This window comes from Lampetra planeri, chromosome 81 (genome assembly GCF_965212315.1).
Source record: "Lampetra planeri chromosome 81, kcLamPlan1.2.h2, whole genome shotgun sequence".
Classification (NCBI taxonomy): domain Eukaryota; kingdom Metazoa; phylum Chordata; class Hyperoartia; order Petromyzontiformes; family Petromyzontidae; genus Lampetra; species Lampetra planeri.
In genome coordinates, this window is record NC_136185.1 from 724,532 (window position 1) to 750,836 (window position 26,305).

General features: G+C 40.9%; 1 long non-coding RNA gene and 2 pseudogenes across 6 annotated transcripts; 2 read left to right on the forward strand and 1 right to left on the reverse strand.

The window, feature by feature from the left end:
- The window catches only part of LOC144738276 (uncharacterized), a 71,962-nt pseudogene extending 46,545 nt beyond the window's left edge, over positions 1 to 25,417 (forward strand).
- LOC144738284 (uncharacterized) overlaps positions 1 to 26,305 on the reverse strand; it is a 432,396-nt pseudogene that overhangs the window by 376,643 nt on the left and 29,448 nt on the right.
- On the forward strand, positions 46 to 9,825 carry LOC144738342 (uncharacterized). Of its 6 annotated transcripts, none has more exons than XR_013589222.1 (7): positions 46 to 407; positions 2,835 to 3,820; positions 5,393 to 5,508; positions 6,413 to 7,468; positions 7,635 to 7,793; positions 8,779 to 8,874; positions 9,007 to 9,825. It is a non-coding gene; the product is annotated as an uncharacterized LOC144738342 (long non-coding RNA). The 6 variants fall into 6 exon arrangements; XR_013589221.1 differs by having other exon boundaries at positions 2,835 to 2,952; positions 3,751 to 5,508; XR_013589223.1 differs by having other exon boundaries at positions 2,835 to 2,952.

Below are 26,305 nucleotides of genomic sequence, written 5' to 3' on the forward strand. Positions count from 1 at the left end.
GCATCTTTCGTTCCTATACACACTGTAAAGATGACAACTCAAAATTGTTCACCTTACTAAGATTTTTGCATTCACTGACAATAAAATTGCTAGTTGGAACTTGAACTATCTGTTGTAAGCCACTTGAACTCACTTTCAGACGTTTCTGAGTAAAAGTTCATCTTACTTTATAAATTGAGTTGATTTTATTTTTAAGTTGTAGTTGACACCCAGTTAAAGTGAGGTCAACTTATCTGCGCATGCTCATTTGAAATTTGTCATGGCAACCGGCTGCCACGGGGTTTCCAAGGATTTTGCCAGGAGCTCTCTTCGACAGTTTGAAAGTTTGCGTCCGCCATTTTGTCACGATGCCAGCGGTAAATTTCTCTGACTTCTTGGCCGAAGATAAACAACATTCATTCTAACAGGTAAGCTAATCATATGAATATGTATATGCATTTGGTATTTGTATTACATTTCATTGCGCGAAACAAAATCGATAAATCATAACCAGGCGAGGCGTTAATGGCAATACAAAATCCCACACTTGCTAACGTTAATTGGTTAGAAGCTAACGTAGCTTATTTTGAACAGCTAAGCTCAATATAATTCTTGTCCACATATTAATTGAAAGATTTGTGTTGCCGTTATGTTTGTTATTCTCGATGAATGATATGGCATTGTTTTATGCACGTCTGCTTTGCTCATTGACCTGAAACCGAAGCACCGGCGGTAACAGTTCACATTGCTGCTCGTGATCAAGGTAGAACTAACGTGCTAAAACTTTGATACAAAACTTCGGTTTGATACGGTTAACTAGATTTATATAGCTTCTAGCATGCGACCTTTGTGTAGGGCTGGGTAAGTTGCCGAGTTCGATACTTTTTAGGTAACGTTACCGACCGAATTGCCTCGATACTATCGAGTAACTTTATCTAAAAATGACATGTGGTTCGGTTCCAGTTCCAGAATTCGATAACGTTACCTAAGGAGTTAACTCGTCAACGTCAGTGCTCAAACAAATACATATGAAATGCACAACGACACACATAAAGTCGCTCACGCACACTCATATTATGAGACGCGCGCGCGCACCCACAACTTTTCACACGCATACTTATATGAGACGACGCAAGCACACACACACAAACTCTCCGCGCACATATTCATATGAGACGCGAGCACACACACATAATACCTTAAAGATGTGGAAAAGTCGATCAAAAGTGTGGGTACATTTCTCCAGGCTCGATGCCAACAGCGCGCGATTCAGTATTCGCATTAAAATAATTGCTGCAAAGACCGGTACCACGACAAATATGATGAAGACCTTGACAGTGCACGGAGTAAACATAAGAGCAGAAAGTTGCTCCGTCTTCGACTGGTAAATGAAGAGATACCTTGTTGATCACTCCAGTGTTTATATTTCAATAAATAACCTACTGAATGTAACGTTACACACTGTCGTTCAAAAATGTGTTGGTTTGTCAGAATTTGTTTTCTGTAAGGATGCATTAAAGTTATCAAAGGGTGACATTACAACGTGTAATGTTACAAAATATTTCGTTTTTAAATAAATCTTTTTTGAATTTTTTATTCATCAAATAATCATGAAAAAAATTATCATAGTTTCCAAAATATTAAGCAGCAAACTGTTTTCATATTTCTGAAGGGTCATTTGACACTGAAGTAATGATTTTGAAAATTCAGCTTTGATATCACAGGAGTAAATTACATTTTGAAATATATTAAAATAATATTTTAAATTGTAATACTATTTCACAATATTAAGTTTTACTGTATTTTTTTATTTTTTAAAAATCAGTTTTGGTGAGCATGAGCTCTTTATAAAAAAAATGTGTTCCTTTGTGCACTGGCTAAGGAGCATGAGTCAAACTAAAAAAATAAAACCAAAGTTTTTCTGAGGTAATGTGTTATGTATAGGGATGGGAATTGATAAGGATTTAACGATTGCTTATCGATCCGATTCCTTATCGATTCTCATTGGGTGAGGGAATAAGTACAAATGTGTTTGTTTGTATTAACTCGCTTTAATATCTGATCAGAAGACAGAGCACATACTGTATACACAAATTATGTGTAGCAACCTCAGAACAAATCTAAAAGTATAGGTGAGCTACTTCTCAAAGTGAGTGTGTGTGTGAGTGAGCATGTGTGCGTTTGTGTGTGAGTGAGTGAGCGCGAGAGAGTGTGTGTGCGCTAGTGAGTGAGCGAGAGTGTGTGCGTGAGCACTAGTGAGTGAGTGTGTATGTGTGCGCGTGTGTGAGTGAGTGAGCGCGAGAGAGTGTGTGTGCGCGCGCAAGTGTGTGTGTGTGCGCATGAGAGTGAGTGAGTGTATGAATGTGTGTGAGATAGCACGCGATGGCTTGTCGGAAAGCAACATGGCGTCCCGTTAAAGGCCTCATTATACTTCTGCGTCGAACTTCTGCCTCTGCCATGTTTGCCACGTTCTTAATCAAAACAATGCAGCGCGTGTGTGACATCATGACACATTTGCAACGAGCGGAACCGATACGCGGAATTGTTAAGCAGGCATGCTAACGGTTCCAAGGAATTGATTCACTGGGCACCGGTTCTGAAGAAGAATTGGTTCTCGGTTCCCATCCCTAGTTATGTAATCTTTTTAAAATGGATTTCATAAAATTGGTATCGAAAAAAGTATCGCTAGGAACCGGTATCGAAACTGAGGTATCGAAATTGGCACCGGATCGAAAGATTTTGAACAATACCCAGCCCTACCTTTGTGTGTTTTAGCCCTGAAGCTCAACAGCATTAATGTGAACGGTTGCGAAGTATGTCACTGTGTTAATTTTCTCCTCTTATTTTTGTGCTAGGTTTTCTATGAAGTGTCGCTTCTGCAGCTTTGCCAGTGCCAGTCAAGAACGTCTGCTTAGGCACCATCGGCTCAGGCACGGTAGAGGAGCTTACTGGCCGTGTGTTTACGGTGACTGTGTATGTACTTTTAAAACACCTGGCGCCTTAAAGTCACATTTGACCAGATCACATTTTAGGACAGCCAAAATACATGATAAATTCACCTTTTTTTGTAATCTATGTGAATTCCGGGAAATCTGCACGCAACAGTCTTTCTTCAAACACCTTGGACGCCATTTAAAAAAACATGAGACTGTGTGTTGCCCCTTCTTGAGATGTAGTTTTAAAACAAACAATCTAAAGACTTTTAGTTCACACAAAAGTAGGAAACACAAGCATGGTGATATCAGAACCTGTTTAAGAGCAGACTTAGAAAATGAACCTGTGTCCATTGAGACAGATTCCTCTGACCAACCATTAGGTATCTGTAGTGAGGAAGATACACTTCCAGGTAGTTCTGGAAATTCAGATGTCCAAGAAAAGGAGGAGTATGTAGATGCTGAGACTCTTGAACACAGGGCTGCTGGATTTTTTCTACGTATGCAAACTGAATTACATGTTAGTAGACACGCTGTACAGAAAATAGTTGAGGGGTTTAATGATATTTTACATCTTTCAAAATCCCACTCGCAACCAGGTATCAAAGCAGTGCTTGCAGAACACGGCATTGAATTAGATGATAGCGTTCTCCATAAGATTAATGATGCTGTCTTGGAAACAAATCCATTAATTGTAAGCACTCAAGGAAAGGGTGCATTGGCCACTGATCACAGGAGAAATCTTTTTTTTTAAGATAAGTTCCCTGTAATTCAGCCTACTGAGTATACATATAAAATAACCCATAAACAAACATTTGTTTATGTTTCAATCCTCCAGGTTCTTGGGACTTTGTTGAGACAGCCAGATTTTGTGGAGAAGTTGGTGTTTAGTCAAGGGGACAACCCAGGTAAATTTTGCTCTTTTCGAGACGGACAGTACTACAAAGACAATGGTCTTCTGGGTGTGCAAGATGCAAGTATCTCTATAGGACTTTACATAGATGACCTGGAACTATGTAATCCTTTGGGGTCCTCAAAAAAAATCCATAAAATTACTGCTGTCTATTGGATTTTGTTGAATTTACCAAGCAAGTTTCGCTCTACTCTCCCCCTAATTCAACTGGCTTGTCTTGGAAAAACTGTCGATGTCAGACAATTTGGGTATGATGCCTTTCTTTATCCTTTGATTAAGGATCTTGGATATCTTGAAAAGATAGGAGTGTATATTGAGACTCTAGATACATTTGTAAAGGGAACAGTGTTCTGTGTCTGTGCTGATAACCTTGGTGCACATAGCTTAGCAGGTTTTCAGGAAGCTTTAAATGTCGAAAAATTCTGCAGATTTTGTTGCATCAGTCGAGACCAAATTGGAAATTGTGAGCCAAGGAACTTTCCACTGAGAACTGCTACGCAACACGATTCTTTTGTGGAACAACTCAAGTTGAGTGATAAGCCTAAGCCATGTGTGAATGGTGTTAAATCATCCTGTGCTTTAAGTAAGTTGTCTTTCTTCCACCCAGTTACTGGATTTCCCCCTGATCTTTTGCATGATCTATTTGAAGGTGTTGTCGCAGCGGAATTAAGTTTGTGTTTAAAAGAATTGATTAGAAAAGGTTTCATTACATTCGATGGACTGAATAACCGCATAAAACAGTTTCCATACAAATTCTCTGATTTGGTCAACAAGCCACATGCAATTACAAAGACAAGCCTTGTATCTGGAAAGGTAAACGGTAACGGACATGAAAACTGGGCACTTTTACGTTTGCTACCTCTCTTGATCGGGAACTATATACCTGAACAAGAGCAGTCATGGGAAATTTTAATGGACCTTAAAGAAATTGTGGAGATTACGGTGTCTACTACGTTATCAGAGGGAACATTATGTTACTTGGGGAATAAATTGTCTGACCATCGCCAGTTACTCACTGACACCTTTCCTGAATTTAAGTTGAAACCAAAGCATCACTTCATTGATCACTATGTGCATCTCACACGGTGCTTTGGGCCATTAGTGGATCTGTGGACGTTTAGATTTGAGTCTAAGCATAGTTTTTTCAAACAGGCAATCAATGATGCTCACTGTTTTAAGAATGTACTACTCACCCTTTCCACTAAGCATCAACACCTCATGGCATATCTTCTTTACACACAGCAATTGTTCAAGCCAAAATTGCATGTTGGTAGTGTAGATAGAGTGAAAATATCATCTTTAGATGAAAAGCTCAGGACAGGACTAGAAAAGAAGTACCCAAATGAAGATTATGTGTCTCTTGCTAAAGAAGTACATTTGTATGGGACCCAGTATGTGAGGGACATGATAGTGTCTGCGGGTGAATGCAGTGGACTGCCAGAATTCTTTAGAATACTACACATATTGGTGGACAAGTGGTGTAAAGTGTATTTTGTCACCGCAAGATTATCATCTTGGTACATGGAACATTATCGGTCTTACCAACTTATTGATAACTGTCACTCAGATGTAGAGATCCTGGATCCAGAGACTTTGAACGATTACCACCCATTGGCTGCATACCAAGTTGGTAGAACTTTGATGGTGACCCCAAGGGCTTGGCTACTGCAGTAAATTGAAATGGTAAGCACCTTTCTGTTTGTATGTTTTCATAATTTTGTCATGTGTTAATGACTTGATTTTAAGTCTTCAAGGTACAGTCATGGCCAAAAGTATTGGTACCCCTCCGGATGTGTTGGTTTTCGAGCAAAACTCACAAACTTTTGAAGGTGTTTTTAATGTAATAACCAAACCAGGATATTTTCAATAGCTCAACAGAACTGAAACAACAAAAATTGGTTTCCTCAAATTCAACACAAAATATCACCAAAATACTGCGGGAAGTGAATACTGCATGGTCAAAAGTATTGGCACTCAAAATAACCGTCTTTTGCTGTGATACAAGCACACTTTTCATTGTTAAAATCCACAGCTAAGGTTATGGATAGTCAGACATCAGCTGTGGTAGCATTCCTGAGAAGTATAAGCCCATTTCTAAAGGATAATAAAGTCGATTCTACTTGAAGAAAACCTTATACTGTCCATATAAACCAACAGATGTATAGTAAGTAAACTGGAGATTTTTGTCCGTTAGAAATGGGCTGATATTTCTCAGGAGTGCTACCACAGCTGACGTCTGACTACCCATAACCTTAGCACTGGATTTTAACACTGAAAAGTGTGCTTTTATCACGGCAAAAGACACTTGTTGTGAAGGGTGCCAATACTTTCGACCATGCAGTATTCACTTTCCACAGTATTTTGGTGATATATTCTGTTACATTTGGGGAAACCAATTGTTGTTTCAGTTGTGTTGAGCTATTGAAAATATCCTGGTTTGGTTATTTTATCAAAAAACCTTCAAAAGTTTGCGAATTTTGCTTAAAAACCAACAATTCTTGAGGTGTGCCAATACTTTTGGCCATGACTGTATATGGCTTCAGTTTAAAGTGTCATGCAAATATCTGTTCTTCTTTTGTCCTCACAGGCTTTGTTGCTTCTGGTCCACATAAATCCCAAACTCGTCCGTAAGATTCGGCTGACCAAAGCTCCTGAAACTTTAGAGGAACTGTACAATGAACTGCGTCAAAAACTTGAACTTGTGGGTGAATTCTGTATACAGTATGAAGACTCAGACTTTGGCCAGGCAGTTTGCAACCTGATTGACATAGCAGAGTTACCTTCAGAAAAGGCTGTCTTGCATATTCTGTGGAGCAATGAGGACATGCCATCACCACCACCTCCAACACCAACTCGGTCATCCTCCATCTCTTCCCTTGACACAGCCATCATTGGATCTCCAGGCTCAATCCACAGCTTATCTTCAGTTGTGCGGACATATAGGAGTAATGTTTCACAGTGGCCCACTCCGTTCCCAGTACCAGAATTCTCATATGATGTGGAACTGATACTCCGCAAGGGGAATGACACGTTTGAATTATTAGGGAAGGGTTTACATGTAACCAGAGATGTGAAAAAAGAGATTCTGGACAAGTTGGCACAAGAAATATTTTCTGTGAAAGCCTACCCTGAAAAACATGAGTTTGATTCTGTTGCTGCTGAACTTGTCAACAAACATCCCTGCCTCAAAGAGCCTGGTGGTGGTACTGGATATGCGGGATGGACAACCAGCATAAAGTACAAGATGGGGAACTACAGATCAAAACTACGTCAAGCTGGATGTAATGAGGTTGGTGTCAACAGGAGATCAAGAAGGGAGGAGGCGGATGATCATGGTGTCAACAGGCAAAGAAGAGATGATGATGATGGGGATGGTGGTCCGGAGGGAAGGTTTTCCTTGAAAAAACCAAAACGAGGTGAGGTCAACCATGTACCAGATCATCCTGAAAGCTACACCCAGGATGACTTGGAAGACCTGAGGTCTTCCCTGGTTGAAGCCATGAAGAAGAAAAACAAGGACATGGAGTTCATCAAACAGAAGATGGACATCACATTCTCCCTTAGGAGAATGGAGATTGTAGAGATGGAGCCCATGGTCTCAGAGGTTCTGGAGAGGTGGCCCGGTCTATTTCTTGAAGAACAGGTAAGGAATCTTTTTTTTTCTTGAACTTGGTGCATTTGTGTTATGTTTTTTCCATGATAGTGTATGTAGGTTAATTTGTATTATGGCTTTGAGTTTGCAGTCTTAATTATAACAATGAAATCACACTATCAGCTTGTTGTATTTGTATTGCATTTGTTTAATTCAGATTTGTCAAGAGTTCACTCGTGTGACCACCAAGGACCTGATGGGAACATTTAAAGCTGCCCTTGAGATGTTGACCCCTCGTCTGCTGAAATTGTATCGTGCCAGGAAGTGCGCCTTTAGTCGAGAGATGGAAACCCTTTTGGAAATGCTTGACAAACAGGTTGTTATATTGACTACAAGGCCCTTTCTTGGTAACACTTTACAATTTGGTTCGTTAGTTAACATTAGTTAACTACATTAGTTAACATTAACTAATAATGAACTGCACTTATACAGCATTTATTCATCTTTGTTAATGTTAATTTCGACATTTACTAATACTTTATTAAAATCTTATTAACATGAGTTAATGCACTGTGAACTAACATGAACAAACAATGAACAGCTTTATTCATATTAACTAACATTAACAAAGATTATTAAATACTATAACAAATGTATAGTTCATGTTAGTTAATACATTAAATAATGTTTAATAAATGAACCTTATTGTAAAGTGTTACCCTTTTCTTCAGTTTGTCCACTAATATTTAAACCATTAATCAAGAAGGAACTACCAAGCTAGCACTCTGCACTTTTGATGGAATATAACTTAATAATTTTTTTGCATCAGCTACATTGGTGAGCGAGTTCCATCTTGATTGTCTATTTAATACAGTAATATTTAAAGGATACGTTCACGGTTTTGCACTTTGAGCCTCCTCTGTGGGTTGATGAAATAGTGTTTGACACCCGAATTTTGACTATTGGTCCAGTCTTGAGCTTTTGGCTGATTTAGAATCGGCCCTGCCATGCTTCAGAATGGCTAGCTACATGCATTCACAAACCTGTCTTTAAATCAACCCTAAACGTTCGTTTTCAAAGATGTGCAACTCACCGATTGGTTAGTGGTGTTCGTTGAGTGTTCGTCAAACACTCTATTTCAGCCAAGATAAAAGTGCAAGGGCTCAAAGTGCAAAATAGTGAACTTATCCTTAAAAGACAAAAATAAACACTAACAAACTAACAGAGCCTGCAATTATTTTATCTGCCTACATGCACAATTGTAGAGATGGGAATACAAATGGAACCAAGTGCACATACAGGAGTACATTTCACAGAGCTAAACAAAAGTATTTGTTTGTTTTTATATTCTTCCAAAACAGACATCTGACATCACAAGTCATCGCAGACAGGCAGCTGTGGAAGGTCTTCCCATATTTCTGCGGGAGAATACTGAGAAGCTTTTCTCTAGATGCCTGGTGAGTGCAGCTTGGAAGACCTTCAGCTTTTAGTAGTGTTGTATAGCAAAGAGGCCATACACAAATAGACATCACTCTTTATTGACTAGTTTTCTACAGGACATTATTTCAGTGGTGTTTTTGTTTTGTCAGGCAACTGATGCAGATGACAAACAGGTGAAAGGCATCAAGATGGGGGTCCTCACAGTGCTTGATGATGATGACGACACAGTCATTAATATTGCCCTTGTGTTGGAGGAAACCATTGTCCTGAAAGACATCCCAGACACCCCGACTGCGCTTGCGTATCTTTTTGGCTTGCTTTATGCCCTTAACATGGAGTTCCCAAAAGACATCAAGTATACCTGTGAAACTATCCAGCACATTTTCATGGAAATGTCCACCAATTGCTCACAGCGTGTCCGGAGCTTCAAGACCAAGCTGTTAAACCAGTGATTCATTTTCCATGGGGAAGATTTATTTTATCATGTTTGTTCATTTATGTTTGGATATTTTGTAAGTCTTCACATGGACCACCTTATAGTTTTTATGTTGTTCTTTTATTTTGACTAAAAAAAAATCTGTTATTTGTAGCTGTCATATAACTGTCACGAGAATATTGATTGTTTCTCAGTAGAAGCAAGCTGTGTTTCACAATTACTGTTATAGCCTGCGTGTTTGCATTTTTGGCTAATTTCAAAGTTCAGATAATTCAGAACGTTTAGACAATTTGGCTTTTTCAGCTGGGGATTTACACATTTCTGAATTAATACTTAGGCACTATACAACTGTTTATCGGTCATCTTTGACAATATTGCATTATTTGTAAGGTCTCAACAAGAGTCGGAAAGTAAAAAAAAAGATGTATTTGCTTTGGGTATAACTCGTTTACATTGCCCAATGCCCATACTGATGTCATTATGGAATTGTAAAGCTGTGCCAAAGTCGTTCAAATAAACATGCATAAATTAACAGTTTTACTGTCAGTGGATGATTTAGTGTGTGTGTGTGTGTGTGGGGGGGGTAATTTAAACTCAAAATAGTAAGCTTTTACAGACTTAAAAGTTCCAGTAACTTGAACTAAAAAAACTTAGTTGTACGAACTTGAAAAACTTAGCTGACGCAACTTAATAATTGTTGTTCTTCAAAACTTAAAAAATTAAGTTGATATCTTCAACTCAAAAATTCTGTGCAGTCGGTTACCTTGAAAATTTGAGTTGAACTAACTTAGCTGACGCAACTTAATAATTGTTGTTCTTCAAAACTTAAAAAATTAAGTTGATATCTTCAACTCAAAAATTCTGTGCAGTCGGTTGCCTTGAAAATTTGAGTTGAACTAACTTTTTCTTTTTTACAGTGTAGAGGGGAGTTATAAGGGGCTTAAAATCAGACCTCAAGACCATTTCGAGAGGGATTTCACAGAGGATAGACGTGCAACTCCTCGCTCTGCAGATTACCCTTCTCCTGCGAGACCCAGCCTGGCGAGCACGATTGCCTGGCGACTGGGAGAGTTCGTGGCGATCTCTTCAGACGGGTTACAGGGACATCGACACGCCGTGCATCAACAAGTAAGTGTCTTTGTTAGTGGATAAACTGGTAATAGCGTGTGTAGTTCGACTTACGAGGCGTTATTGTCTCGGTTAGACGTTAGTGAGAATTTGCTTATTGGCGATTTGAGACAGACATCCACGCAGCTTAGAGGGTGCCTTTAACTCTCAACAACACCCGCGACTGTTACTCTGCTCTGAAGAATCAGTCACATGGAGCAGATAAACTCTCCACATCGCCACGCACACACGGGCCAGAAGCCGTTCAAATGCTCTTTGTGTGGGAAAGGATTTTCACAAAAATCACATCTTCACAGTCACCAGAAAACACACACAGGCGAGAAGCCGTTCGAGTGCTCTGTGTGTGGGAAGGCATTTTCACATAAACAACATCTTAACAGACACCAGAAAACACACTCGGGCGAGAAGCCATTCAATTGCTCTGTGTGTGGGAAGGCATTTTCACAGAAATCACATCTTCACAGTCATCAGAAAACACACACGGGCGAGAAGCCATTCAATTTCTCTGTGTGTGGGAAGGCATTTTCACTGAAATCAAATCTTAACACTCACAAGAAAATACACACAGGCGAGAAGCCATTCAAGTGCTCTACGTGTGGGAAGGCATTTGCGGAGAAATCAACTCTTAACAGACACCAGAAAACACACAAGAACGAAAAGCCATTCAATTGCGCTGTGTGCGGGAAGGCATTTTCACGTAAATCACATCTTAACACTCACCAGAAGACACACACAGGCGAGAAGCCATTCAAATGCTCTGTTTGTTTGAAGGCATTTGCAAGGAAAACAATTCTTCACAGTCATCAGAAGACACACACTGGCGAGAAGCCATTCAAGTGCTCTGTGTGTGGGAAGTCATTTGCATGGAAGTCAGATCTTCACAGGCACCAGAAGACACACACAGGCGAGAAGCCATTCAAGTGCTCTATTTGTGGTAAAACATTTTCACAGAAATCAAATCTTCACAGTCACCAGAAAACACACACAGGAGAGAAGCCGTTCAAGTGCTCTACGTGTGGGAAGGCATTTTCACGTAAACCACATCTTAACAGACACCAGAAAACACACAAGAACGAAAAGCCATTAAGTTGTTCTCCGAGGGAGATGACATGTTCACGGTCATCACCCCAAAACAAGCACCAGAAGATCCGCAATGATAGGGAAGTAAAATCAAACGGTGAAATTCAAAGTGCTGCAATGAGTCCTGAAAAAAATGCATCTTTCGAACCGAGGCAGGTGGATCCTGAGAGATCGTTGAATGTAGCGGATGTAATGAGTCCTGACGACAATTCCTGTTTCGACCCCATGCAGTTGGATCCTGAGAGATGGCTAGATGTAGTGGATGTAATCAGCGCTGAAGACAATTCCACTTTCGACCCCATGCAGTTGGATACTCAAAAATGGCTGCTGGAGTGGCTGGAACATCAAAGTTTTGAGCACTTCTTTTAACTGTTGAAGTCCTGGAACGTGCATGTCTGTATCTCTGTAAGATCAATTAATAACGTTCAACTCTTTTTTAATCAGTGATTTGCAGCAGTACCCAAAGCTAGTGTGATCATTTGAACAAATATGTTTGATTGCTCTGTGCGTTTGAAGCATTTTCACGGTTAGAAAACACTTCACAAGTCATCAGGAATAAAAAGCTTAATTCGAAAGTGATGTAATGAGTTCTAAAGGAAATTCCACTTTCGACCCCATGAAGTTGGATCCGGAGAGATGGCTGGATGTAGTGGAGTGGCTAAAGACTCAAACGTATTGAGTACATCTGTTAACTGTTGCCCTGTGTATATTCGTGTCTCTTAGATATATTTTTTCAGTCATTTCCATTTCTCCGAGCTAGAGTGATGTGAATGCTCTTTAATGTGTTCGGATGAAAGTCTTCCGTTTAAGTTCCAGAAGTGTTCACTTTAGGATGGCAACAATTTTATACTTCGAAAGATACATTGCTTTGTCTGGTAGTTGGATCATCGGGGATGTTAAATGGCTGGTGCTTATACTAGAAGGTGGCATGTGTTGTAATCTTCTGGCAGCAAATGATGTGAGCGTGCTGTCTTGTTTATTCCAGACGTTGTCACGTTAAGGTGGTGCTTCGTAGTCCTATCGGATTACTTGTTGATGTGGTGTGATGCGCAGTGGTTGTGAGGTGGTTCAATTCCTGATTTTACTCTCGTTGTTAAGTGGTCTTTTTGAGCTAAAGTTGGAGAAATTCTGTGATCACAACTTTGCTCAACATTTTTTTTTTTTTTTATCAATGTTTAATAAGTAAAATACCTTAAAATTATACGTTTCAGAGTGTGCGTGGATTGCCCGTTCGTTGTTCTTGTGTTTGATGGCTTGGACTTAAGGACGAATGGCTTCAGTCGAAAAGGACGTCAATGGGGAAATCGACGTTTACGTGTTAGATTTTAAGAATATGTTTTAACTGTTGAATTCCTTTTGGGAAATAATTTGCCTAGTCCCTTCCTGTTTGAGCAAGCGTATTAATAAAGATTTCAAATACGAGTATTAACGTGAATTTTCTTACAGATTAATAAAGACCTGAATTGTTTTTAAAGATGACTGATCGTACGTTATTTCAACCATATCATTCCTTTAAAAAACACGGACAAGTAGACATACACACACAAGTGTGCTTATTAACACGACTGTCTATACAGCGGTGTGCATTCACACACGAGTGTGCATGTGTCTCTACGAGTTTTAACTTTAATTTACTTGCAGATCAATAAAGACCTGACATGTTAAAGATGACTAATCGTCCCTTATTGCTACAATGTTCATAGCGAACACGCGTGGAGGCGAGTTTCAGGTGAAGCATCTCCAGCACACAAGTTTACCCTCACCTGGCAGCATCGTGGCTGTCCGCTGATCACACTCGTGACGTCACACTCATGACGTCACACGCACGAGCTGTAGGGGCGGGGCTCTGTCCGCTCAGTGGCGCTGTTTTCATTAATTTAGCACCACGAGCGGGGAGTCTCATCCTTGTAGTTCCCTGTTGTGGTGCCGCATTCATCACCACGATGCCCCTCAATTCTTTGCACACGAGGCTATAATATAATACGTAGTGCGTTCCACTCAGAGGTCGAAAACGGGTTTTGATTCCTTACCCGTACCCTTAAGCTAGAAATGCAGATTGTAAATTTAAAAACATAACAATAAAATGTAAAGTTTATGACATTGCGGGTGAATAAATTAACAATAATCACGGAAATATGCATGTGGATGTATGTAATTATTCAAACAGTGGGATGTACATACATATTAAAGGTTAATTAGTTAAGCTATGTTGATTAATATGCGGATTGTAAATGTAGAAATTAACTATTTAATGCAATGGCCAAGTCGAGAACAAAGGATTTGTATGCTAGAAGGGAGTTATAAGGGGCTTAAAATCAGACCTCAAGCCCATTTCGAGAGAGATTTCACTGAGGATAGACGCTCGACTCCTCTCTCTGCAAATTACCCTTCTCCTGCGAGACCCAGCCTGGCGAGCACGATTGCCTGGCGACTGGGAGAGTTCGTGGCGATCTCTTCAGACGGGTTACAGGGACATCGACACGCCGTGCATCAACAAGTAAGTGTCTTCGTTAGTGGATACAACTGGTAGTCGCGTGTAGCCCGACTTACGAGACGTTACTGTGTGTCGGTTAGACGTTAGTGAGAGTTTTGCTTTTGGCGATTTGAGACAGACATCCACGCAGCTTAGAGGGTGCCTTTAACTCTCAACAAGACCCGCGACTGTTACTCTGCTCTGAAGAATCAGTCACATGGAGCAGATACTCTCTCCACAGCGCCACGCACACACGGGCGAGAAGCCGTTCAATTGCTCTGTGTGTGGGAAGGCATTTTTACAGAAATCACATCTTAACACTCACCAGAAGACACACACAGGCGAGAAGCCATTCAAATGCTCTGTTTGTGGGAAGGCATTTTTACTTAAATCAAATCTTAACACTCACCAGAAAACACACTCGGGCGAGAAGCCATTCAAGTGCTCTGTTTGTTTGAAGGCATTTGCAAGGAAAGCAATGCTTCACAGTCATCAGAAGACACACACCGGCGAGAAGCCATTCAAGTGCTCTATTTGTGGTAAAACATTTTCACAGAAATCACATCTTCACAGTCACCAGAAAACACACTCGGGCGAGAAGCCATTCAAGTGCTCTGTGTGTGGGAAGTCATTTGCATGGAAGTCAGATCTTCACAGGCACCAGAAAACACACACGGGCGAGAAGCAGTTCAATTGCTCTGCATGTGGGAAGGAATTTGCATGGAAGTCATCTCTTCACAGGCACCAGAAAACACACTCGGGTGAAAAGCGAATCAATTGCTCTACGAGGGAGAGGACATGTTCACGGTCATCACCCCGAAACAAGCATCAGAAGATCCGCAATGATAGGGAAGTGAAATCTAAAGGTGTAATGCAAAGTGCTGCAATGAGTCCTGAAAAAAATGCATCTTTCGAACCTATACAGGCGGATCCTGAGAGATCGTTGAATGTAGCGGATTTAACGAGTCCTGACGACAATTCATCTTTCGACCCCATGCAGTTGGATCCTGAGAGATGGCTAGATGTAGTGGATCTAATCAGCGCTGAAGACAATTCCACTTTCGACCCCATGCAGTTGGATACTCAAAAATGGCTGCTGGAGTGGCTGGAAAATCAAAGTTTTGAGCACTTATTTTAGCTGTTGAAGTCCTGGAACGTGCATGTCTGTATCTCTGTAAGATTAATTAATAACGTACAATTTATTAAATCAGAAATTTACAGCAATACTCCAAGCTAGTGTGATCATTTGAACAAATATGTTTGATTGCTCTGTGTGTTTGAAGCATTTTCACGGTTAGAATAAAGGCTGAATTCGAAAGTGATGTAATGAGTTCTAAAGGAAATTCCACTTTCGACCCCATGCAGTTGGATCCTGAGAGATGGCTGGATGTAGTGGAGTGGCTGGAGACTCAAACGTATTGAGTACATCTGTTAACTGTTGCCCTGTGTATATTCGTGTCTCTTAGATAATTTTTTCAGCGATTTCCATTACTCCGAGCTAGAGTGATGTTGTGAATGCTCTATAATGTGTTCAGATAAAAGTCTTCCTTGTAAGTTCCAGAAGTGTTTACTTATTTCAGAATGACAACAATGTTATACTTCTATAGATGCCTTGCTTCGTCTGGTGGTTGTATCATCGGGACTGGTAAATGTGTGGTGTTTATGGTAGAAGGTGCCATGTCATCTTCTCACAGCTAATTGCGTGTTAAAGTTTATTCTAGACTTCGTCACGTTAAGGTGGTGCTTTGTAGTCCTATCGGACTACTTGTTGATGTGTTGTGAAGCGCAGTGGTTGTGTGGTGGTTCAATTTCTAATTTTACTCTCGTGGTTAAGTGGTTTTTTTAGCTAAAGTTGGAGAAATACTGCGAACACAACTTTGCTCAATATTTTAAACATGTTCTTTAACTTTTTTTTTTTTTTTACTTAAAATAATAGTCTTCTTGGTTCTTTCGGTAAAGTCACGTAGAAGGGAAGTAATAAAATAATAAAAATAAAACATAATAAAACAATTCTCACGACGTTTCGGCCACAACGCAAGCAGCCGTCCTCAGGCGAAGAATGAGAACATTATCAAGCTAGGAGCTTATATAGGTGTAGCGAGGAGGAGCGCCTTCACAAAAGAATGTGCATATGAAGAGGAATTTAGCATACCAATGGGCAATGAGTAGGAGGTGGGCGGAGGGGTTTCAAAGTCCCATTATGCCCATGCATTATGCAGGATCAACAGCACCACGGGGGGGCGCAAGGAACAGCGTTAATAAAGGAAAGGAATGTTAATGATATGTAGCTGCATTTACCAAACAACCACGTAGAAAACCAAAGTAAAAACTACATAAAAAACTAAAATATAAACTGATACTTACTATACTCTACAATAAGCTGAGTTACTAACAACAAATAATAAATTACAATTCTACGTCGTAAGAAGTATATAATATACTTCCATCTAAACTTTATTCTCTTAGCATATACAGTACTATATACTGCCATAGATAAACCCAACATTAAATTATATACTGTATTGCTGTAAACCACCCTATACTTTATACATTTTAATATAACACTATGTATTATTCAACTCACCCTAATGTGTATCGAAATGGTTTATTACGTCCTTCCAATGATTGCTAAGCCTGAATCCATCTTCTCGGTTAAAATTGTCTCTGTGTTTGTATATGTGGATCGCCTCATGCCGCGACTCTTAGGTAATACCAAACGCATTTACACTAACATCTGCTGCTGTAACTTCTTCTAATGCGAAACGAATTCTGTCTAGAACTAGCTTAGCTCTTATCTCAGAGAAAATCAGACTTACGCGCACCGAACTAGATCAGTTAGACAAGATACTCTACAAATCACACTTATCTTTGAGTGCAACAATGTCCACATCGGATTGGGAACACGTGGAAAAAATGACTGCCTCTTCAGCTGCCGCTATGTCGACTAAATGTAAGGACAACTTGATTTCCAAATTCAACCGCCTCTCAAACAAGAAACCGGACCCACACATTGAAAAGCTAGATGTTAACAAAGTCGTAATTAATCGCAGTAACAGTCCTATTTCTGAAGGTTTGAAATCCGTTTTAGCTAAAGGACTAAACTTTGCAGTCACACCTAGACACATACCAGTTAATGATATAATTGCTCGAGTAGATGTAGCTCTCAAGGGCTTGAGTCACATCGCTGCAGACGTAGCAAGATCTGAAATCTTTGTAACCCTCAAAAACGCTAAGATGCCAGCTAGCAACATCAGCAAAGATGAGCGTTTTGAATTAGCTCAATTAAAAAAGAGGGAGGACATTGTCACCCTCTCAGCCGACAAAGGCAATGCCACTGTCATCATGGACAAAATAGAATACAACAACAAAATTCAAGAACTACTCAACGATGGCAGCTATACAAAAATAAAAAGAGACCCCACCAACAGCCTTGTCTCCAAAACCAACAACATCATTTCTGCTTCAACCGCATTAATTGATCAGACCAAACAGTTCTCGTTGAAACCTTCTGCAGCCAGGCCACCAAGATTGTACGGCTTGCCAAAGATACATAAAGAAGATACACCTCTTCGTCCCATTGTCTCTACTATCAACTCCCCCACTTACAAACTGGCTCGTTTTTTGTCCGAAATCCTACGGCCTTTCACTGGAAAAACCACCTCTGCAGTACTAAACTCTACTGACCTGGTATCGACAATCAAGGGGATTGCCCTGTCCCCAGACGACCTGCTTGTCAGTTTTGATGTGGTTTCCTTGTTCACCAAGGTGCCTGTGCCTGACACCATCGCAATCATTGAAGACTTGGTTCATCAAGGACTAAATGCTGGGGTACCCCCCCTGGTGAGACACTGCTTAACCAATACATACTTCACCTGGAATGGAACCTTCTACAAGCAAATTGAGGGCACCCCAATGGGCTCCCCCCTATCTCCGGTTGTAGCCAACATCTTCATGGAAAAATTTGAGACGGACGCCATCCAGACTGCCACTCTACGCCCGACCTTATGGAAGAGGTACGTAGACGATACTTTTGTCATCTGGCCACATGGCCGGCCTGCTCTAGACCAATTTCTCGGCCACATCAATTCCATACACCCAGCCATCAGATTCACCATGGAAGTCGAAAATGATGGCAAGCTACCCTTTTTGGATGTCCTAATCAAAAGGAGACCTGATGGTTCAATGAGCGACTCTGTCTACAGGAAAGCCACCCACACGGATGCTTATCTAAAACCGGATTCCCACCACCATCCATCCCAGAAGAATTCCCTCATCAAGACTCTATATCATAGAGCACAATGCATCTCCGACCATGAACACATTTCCAGTGAACTCAAACACGTACGCCAAGCACTTAAGGCTAATGGTTACTCCGACTACACAATCCGCAAAGCCATCACTCCAACCATCAAGAAAGATCCTGTTGAGGAGCCTTTCAAGACCATAACCTTACCCTACATTGCTGGGGTCACAAAAAAGATCTCCAAAATCCTGATTAAACACAAGATCCAGGTCCGATTCAACACAGTACATAAAATCCGTGATCTGGTACCGTCTGTAAAATATGTGATTCCAGACATACAGTACCCTGGCGTCTACAAACTAAGTTGCCTCTGTGGTAGCAGTTACATTGGGGAAACCAAACGACACGTCTCAGACCGCATTCGTGAACATAAAGCTGATCTAAAACACGGTAGGACAAACACCTCAGCCGTGGCAGACCACTGTTACAACTCAGTGGGCTCACATGACATTGACTTCTCCAAGACGGAGGTTCTCTGCAAGCCATCTGGCTATCATGAGAGATTCGTTCATGAGGCGATCCACATATACAAACACAGAGACAATTTTAACCGAGAAGATGGATTCAGGCTTAGCAATCATTGGAAGGACGTAATAAACCATTTCGATACACATTAGGGTGAGTTGAATAATACATAGTGTTATATTAAAATGTATAAAGTATAGGGTGGTTTACAGCAATACAGTATATAATTTAATGTTGGGTTTATCTATGGCAGTATATAGTACTGTATATGCTAAGAGAATAAAGTTTAGATGGAAGTATATTATATACTTCTTACGACGTAGAATTGTAATTTATTATTTGTTGTTAGTAACTCAGCTTATTGTAGAGTATAGTAAGTATCAGTTTATAGTTTAGTTTTTTATGTAGTTTTTACTTTGGTTTTCTACGTGGTTGTTTGGTAAATGCAGCTACATATCATTAACATTCCTTTCCTTTATTAACGCTGTTCCTTGCGCCCCCCCGTGGTGCTGTTGATCCTGCATAATGCATGGGCATAATGGGACTTTGAAACCCCTCCGCCCACCTCCTACTCATTGCCCATTGGTATGCTAAATTCCTCTTCATATGCACATTCTTTTGTGAAGGCGCTCCTCCTCGCTACACCTATATAAGCTCCTAGCTTGATAATGTTCTCATTCTTCGCCTGAGGACGGCTGCTTGCGTTGTTCCCTTCTACGTGACTTTACCGAAAGAACCAAGAAGATGAATCCCTGCAGTCACGAAAGCTTTAAATCGAAATTTAAAATAATAGGTTTCAGAGTGTGCGTGGATTCCACGTTCGTTGTTCTTGTGTTTGATGGCTTGGACTTCTGGACGAATGGCTTCAGTTGAAAAGGACGTCAATGGGGAAATCGACGTTTACGTGTTAGATTTTAAGAATATGTTTTAACTGTTGAATTCCTATTGGGAAATAATTTGCCTAGTCCTTTCCTGTTTGAGCAAGCGTATTAATACAGATTTCAATACGAGTATTAACGTGAATTTTCTTGCAGATTAATAAAGACCTGAATTGTTTTTAAAGATAACTGATCGTACGTTATTTCAACCATATCCTTCCTTAGAAAAACACGGACGAGTAGACACACACATACAAGTGTGCATGTGTCTCTATGAGTTTTACCTTTAATATACTTTCAGAACAATAAAGACCTGATATGTTAAATATGACTAATCGTCCCTTATTGCTACAATGTTCATAGCGAACACGTGTGGAGGCGAGTTTCAGGTGAAGCATTTCCAGCACACAAGTTTACCCTCACCTGGCAGCATCGTGGCTGTCCGCTGATATAGCCCTGTGAGCCATTCGGCTCTTGAAACGGGTGTGACCGCAACAAACAAAAAACATGAACAAGAAAACATCTTAAAGTGACTATGTGCAAACAGAAAATCTAGGAAAAAACAGCAAAATATTGCAGAAAAATCACCGTACACCAACCCTGTGCAAATATCCCAGTGGGATGCAAATCAAACAACAACAGCCACAAGACAACTGAGATTAAGGCCATCAGTCTAACTCTATTCTACAACAAACACACATGGCCAAACCAAAAAACTTTTCGAAAAGCACCAAAATAAAGCCATAAAAGCAATGCAACAGCGATCATAGGAACTGTGACCGAATTTTCACAATAAACGACGTAACAACATTACACCACAAACTCTGCAGCCATAGCTGGCTGCATGAGTCACTCCACAACAGTAGGAGCATCAGTCGGAGTATAAACACCTGATATGTCAAAGATAACTAATCGTCCCTTATTAAAGAAGGGAAATAAAAAAATAATAAAAATAAAACAATAAAAATAAATAATATTTTTTTTTATTATGTTTTATTATTTAATAAAAATAAAACATAATAAAAACATTTTTTTCAATTTTTTATTATGTTTTATTTTCATTAAATAATAAAAAAATGTCATTTAAAACAGAATAAAATAACTTTATACAAATATTTTTTTTTTATTTCCCTTCTACGTGACTTTACCGAAAGATCCAAGAAGGTTAATTTATTTGCAGAACAATAAAGACCTGACATGTTAAAGATGACTAATCGTCCCTTATTGCTACAATGTTCATAGCGAACACGTGTGGAGGCGAGTGTGCATATACAGGGGTGTACATACAGACATACAATGCAGTGTACATACACACGCGAGAGTGCATGCACAGCAATATTAAAGTTAATACTTTTTTAGCAGATTAATAAAATATCTGATTTTTTTAAGTTATCTGAGCGTTCGTTAACTGTACAATACTTACAACAAACACGTGCACACACACACACACACACGAGTCAAAGTCAAGTGTACTTACACAGCAGTGAAAATACACACACGCTTACAAGCGATACCATTTCGATTATCAAGTGTATGACAGCAATCGTAATAAATTTCGTGGATTAAATTTAAAAAAGACCTTCATTGTTCTGACGCGCTCATATCAACACAAGTACTTAAATATATATAAACAAAGTCAGCACGGTATAAAGTTGAACCTCAAAGTCCAAATCACAATTGTAATACTGCATTTCCCTGGTAACGCCTTTGAACTGGCAGCAGTTTGCAGCACATTGCAGGGTGAATATTAGCAAATTAACGCGAATTACGCGGTGAGATGAATATACATATTCAGGATTAAGCTCAATAGAAGAGATTCCAGAAGTAATGACTAATCCCATATCTGCATTTCCCATAAATATGCTAAATTCATCTTGATATGCAAACTCTTGGAACCTCCGAGTTCAACCAGCCTACACAACAAAGGCTCATTCCTAACAGCGTGTTTCAGCCGCATCGAACCTCACAACAATAATATCCTCCCACACTCAACCAGTATATATACAAGGACTGTTTTCTTGAAATGTATCTTACTTGATACAGCTATCGTGCTGTGACGGTTCCACCTGAAGTCGGAAGCTTGTGTTGCCTCCGAAACGTCGTGAGAATTATTTTATTATGTTTTATTTATTTTATTTTATTATTTCCCTTCTACGTGACTTTACCGAAAGAACCAAGAAGATAGAGCAGCTCTGTTGCTAGATATGCAGATTGTAATTTCCAAAAATAACAATTGAATGTAAAGTTCATGAAATGCAACGTCGGAGAACTTCATCTTTCATAAAAGCAACATCATTCCAAACGACCCCTCCATTCGTGTGCTGGTGTCATTGACCCAATTCGATTGATACCTGTGACTTACAGCTTTCCACACCTTACGCCACGCTCCTATGCCCCCTTCATTCGTTTTTTGTTTATCAGATGGAGGCACTCCCTGTTGTTTATCAATCCCCTGCCACGAGTAAAGTTTTGCTAAAACAACCCCCTTCCTTCATTGACCGTGTTGAACGGTAACGCTGTGGTGGATGTGAGCAATGTCCCGGAGGGAAGGCTCGTAGCCACCACAGTGGCCCACGAGGTCTTTGGACGGGTGCGAGGGGCTGGTAACCCCTCAATAGTCAACGCAATTACCAAAAAAACTCGTCACAAAATGTAAACACTTGCAAAATATTAAACACATACACACTGGTGTATATACACACGGAAGGTCGTATGTTACAGACTAGAAGATGACGATTTTTTTTTTGCGTAACGTTATTATGAACCACGCTTACAAGCTAAACCATTCAGATGATTATTCAAAGTTTATGACAGAAATTATAACAAAACACACTCGTTTGCTAAAAGCACCATGCTCAACACGAGTGTCCTTAAATATGTTTATTAAACAGGTTCAGAACAGTATTAACTTGCACCTATTAGTCCAAGATGGGGCCGGCTAGTTTTTTTAGGCTAGTCCCGTGTGTGTTTGTTGTGTGAGGTGTCTTGATAGCAGTCGTTCTCCACCGTAGTCCTGGCATCTGCTGCTCAGATTCCTTCCACAGCTGTGGTCCCAGTGGCACCGTCTCTCCGGGGGGAGAACCATGTGGTGTGTGTGTGTGACGTGTATCACGGGGTGTGTGGGTGTGTGCCTGGGATGTGTCACGGGGTGGGTGGGTGGTCTGGTGATAGTGGTCATGGTTGGCAGCGATCCACGACCACAACAACCACCCCTACTGTGTGGTGGACATGCCACCACAAAGCAGCACGCGGCGGGGGAGTGAGGTGATCGCTCTCGCCACGCGAGCAAGGCCCCCTCGCTTCCTCTTCTCTCCCTGCATCAACAACAACAACAATAACCGCCATTCGCCACTAAGTGGCGGTGACGTCACCACGACGCTTGTGCCAGGCCACGTGCACCTTGAGGCTACCACGTGAAGTGTCGAACGCCAGACGGCAGGAGGTTACGGGGCAGACCCAGCAGGTGCCACGGGTCGACTGACCGAGATGACCGAGATGACTGGCTGATGCACCACCTGTGCCCCCTACTGTACAAACTTGATGTGCTTTAGCCACCCGGCGTTCCGCTCGTTGTTGTGAGCGTCGCTCCTCCGCCCTCCGTTGTTGTTGGAGGGCGACTGCCTCCAACTGCCCAGTAGCGTCCTTCACGAGCCTGCATCACCACCTCCACCACCTGCACCTCCTCCACCTCCTCCTTTGTCTCGTCCTCCATCTCTTCCGTCGTGAGAATTATTGTATTATGTTTTATTTTTATTATTGTATTACTTCCCTTCTACGTGACTTTACCGAAAGAACCATGAAGATGAATCCCTGCAGTTTAGAGGACATTGTCGGGTGAATATTAGCAAATTCACAGGAAGCACGGAATTATGCATGGAGATGTATGTAATTATTCAAACAGAAGTGTACAATTACGCAGTAGGATGTACATACGTATTAAGGTTAAATTACAATGGACAGATTCGCTAAGCTATGTTGCTACATATGCGGATTGTTAATGTAAAAATTAACAATTGAATGCAAAGTCCATGATAGGCCAGGCGAGAACAAAGGATTTGGATGCTAGAGGGGAGTTATAAGGGGCTTAAAATCAGACCTCAAGACCATTTCGAGAGGGATTTCACTGAGGATAGACGCGCAACTCCTCGCTCTGCAGATTACCCTTCTCCTGCGAGACCCAGCCTGGCGAGCACGATTGCCTGGCGACTGGGAGAGTTCGTGGCGATCTCCTCAGACGGGTTACAGGGACATCGACACGCCGTGCATCAACAAGTAAGTGTCTTCGTTAGTGGATAAAACTGGTAGTCGCGTGTAGCCCGACTTACGATACGTTACTGTGTGTCGGTTAGACGTTAGTGAGAGTTTGCTTTTTGGCAATTTGAGCCAGACATGCACGCAGCTTAGAGGGTGCCTTTAACTCTCAACAACACCCGCGACTGTTACTCTGCTCTGAAGAATCAGTCACATGGAGCAGATAAACTCTCCACAGCGCCACGCACACACGGGCGAGAAGCCGTTCAATTGCTCTGTTTGTTTGAAGGAATTTTCATGGAAGTCATATCTTCACAGGCACCAGAAGACACACACGGGCGAGAAGCCATTCAAGTGCTCTGTGTGTGGGAAGGCGTTTTCACTGAAATCAAATCTTAACACTCACCAGAAAACACACTCTGGTGAGAAGCCATTCAAGTGCGCTGTGTGTGGGAAGACATTTTCACTGAAATCCAATCTTAACACTCACCAGAAGACACACACGGGCGAGAAGCCATTCAATTGCTCTGTGTGTGGGAAGACATTTTCACTGAAATCCAATCTTAACACTCACCAGAAAACACACTCTGGTGAGAAGCCATTCAAGTGCTCTGTGTGTGGGAAGGCATTTTCACAGAAATCACATCTTAACACTCACCAGAAAACACACTCTGGTGAGAAGCCATTCAATTTCTCTGTGTGTGGGAAGACATTTTCACAGAAATCCAATCTTAACACTCACCAGAAGACACACACGGGCGAGAAGCCATTCAAGTGCGCTGTGTGTGGGAAGACATTTTCACTGAAATCCAATCTTAACCCTCACCAGAAGACACACACGGGCGAGAAGCCATTCAATTGCTCTGTGTGTGGGAAGACATTTTCACTGAAATCCAATCTTAACACTCACCAGAAAACACACTCTGGTGAGAAGCCATTCAAGTGCTCTGTGTGTGGGAAGGCATTTTCACAGAAATCACATCTTAACACTCACCAAAAAACACACTCTGGTGAGAAGCCATTCAATTTCTCTGTGTGTGAGAAGACATTTTCACAGAAATCCAATCTTAACACTCACCAGAAGACACACTCGGGCGAGAAGCCATTCAAATGCTCTCTTTGTGCGAAGGCATTTGTAAGGAAGTCAGATCTTCACAGGCACCAGAAAACGCACTCGGGTGAAAAGCCATTAAATTGCTCTCCGAGGGAGAGAACATGTTCACGGTCATCTCCACGGAACAAGCATCAGAAGATCCGGAATGATAGGGAAGTGGAATCAAAAGGTGTAATGCAAAGTGCTGCAATGAGTCCTGAAAAAAATGCATCTTTCGTTCCTATACAGGTGGATCCTGAGAGATGCCTAGATGTAGTGGATGTCATGAGTCCTGCCAACAATTCCTCTTTCGATCTCATGCAGTTGGATCCTGAGAGGTTGCTGGATGTAATGAGCCCTGACGACAATTCCTCTTTCGACCCCATGCAGGTGGATACTGAGAGATGTCTGCTGGAATGGCTGGAGAGTCAAAGTTTTGAGTACTTCTGTTAACTCTTGAAGTCCTGGAATGTGCATGTTTGTGTCTCTGTTAGATCAGTTAATAAGGTACGAAATATTATTTCCGTGATTTGCAGTACTCCAAGCTAGATTGATGTTTCGGCCACAACGCAAGCAGCCGTATTCAGGTGGAGAACAGGTCTGTCAAGTAGTCATTCAGACTCTGTCTACTTGACAGACCTATTCTCCACCTGAAGATGGCTGCTTGCGTTATGGCCGAAAAGTCGTTATGTTTTATTTTTATTATTTTATTACTTCACTTCTACGTGACTTTACCAAAAGAACCAAGAAGATTGATCCCTGCAGTCACGAAAGCTTTAAATCGAAATAGAGTGATGTTGTGAATGCTCTATAATGTGTTCAGATGAACGTATTCCTTTTAAGTTCCAGAAGTGTTCACTTATTTCAGGATTACAACAATGTTATACTTCTATAGATGCGTTGCTTCGTCTGGTGGTTGTATCATCGGGACTGGTAAATGTGTGGTGTTTATGGTAGAAGGTGCCATGCCATCTTCTCACAGCTAATTGCGTGTTAAAGTTTATTCTAGACTTCGTCACGTTAAGGTGGTGCTTTGTAGTCCTATCGGACTACTTGTTGATGTGTTGTGAAGCGCAGTGGTTGTGTGGTGGTTCAATTTCTAATTTTACTCTCGTGGTTAAGTGGTTTTGTTTAGCTAAAGTTGGAGAAATACTGTGATCACAACTTTGCTCTATATTTTAAATATGTTCTTGAATTTTTTTTTATCATTGTGTAATAAATAAATAACTTAATAATAGGTTTCAAAGTGTGCCTGGATTGCACGTTCGTTGTTCTTGTGTTTGATGGCTTGGACTTCTGGACGAATGGCTTCAGTCGAAAAGGATGTCAATGGGGAAATCG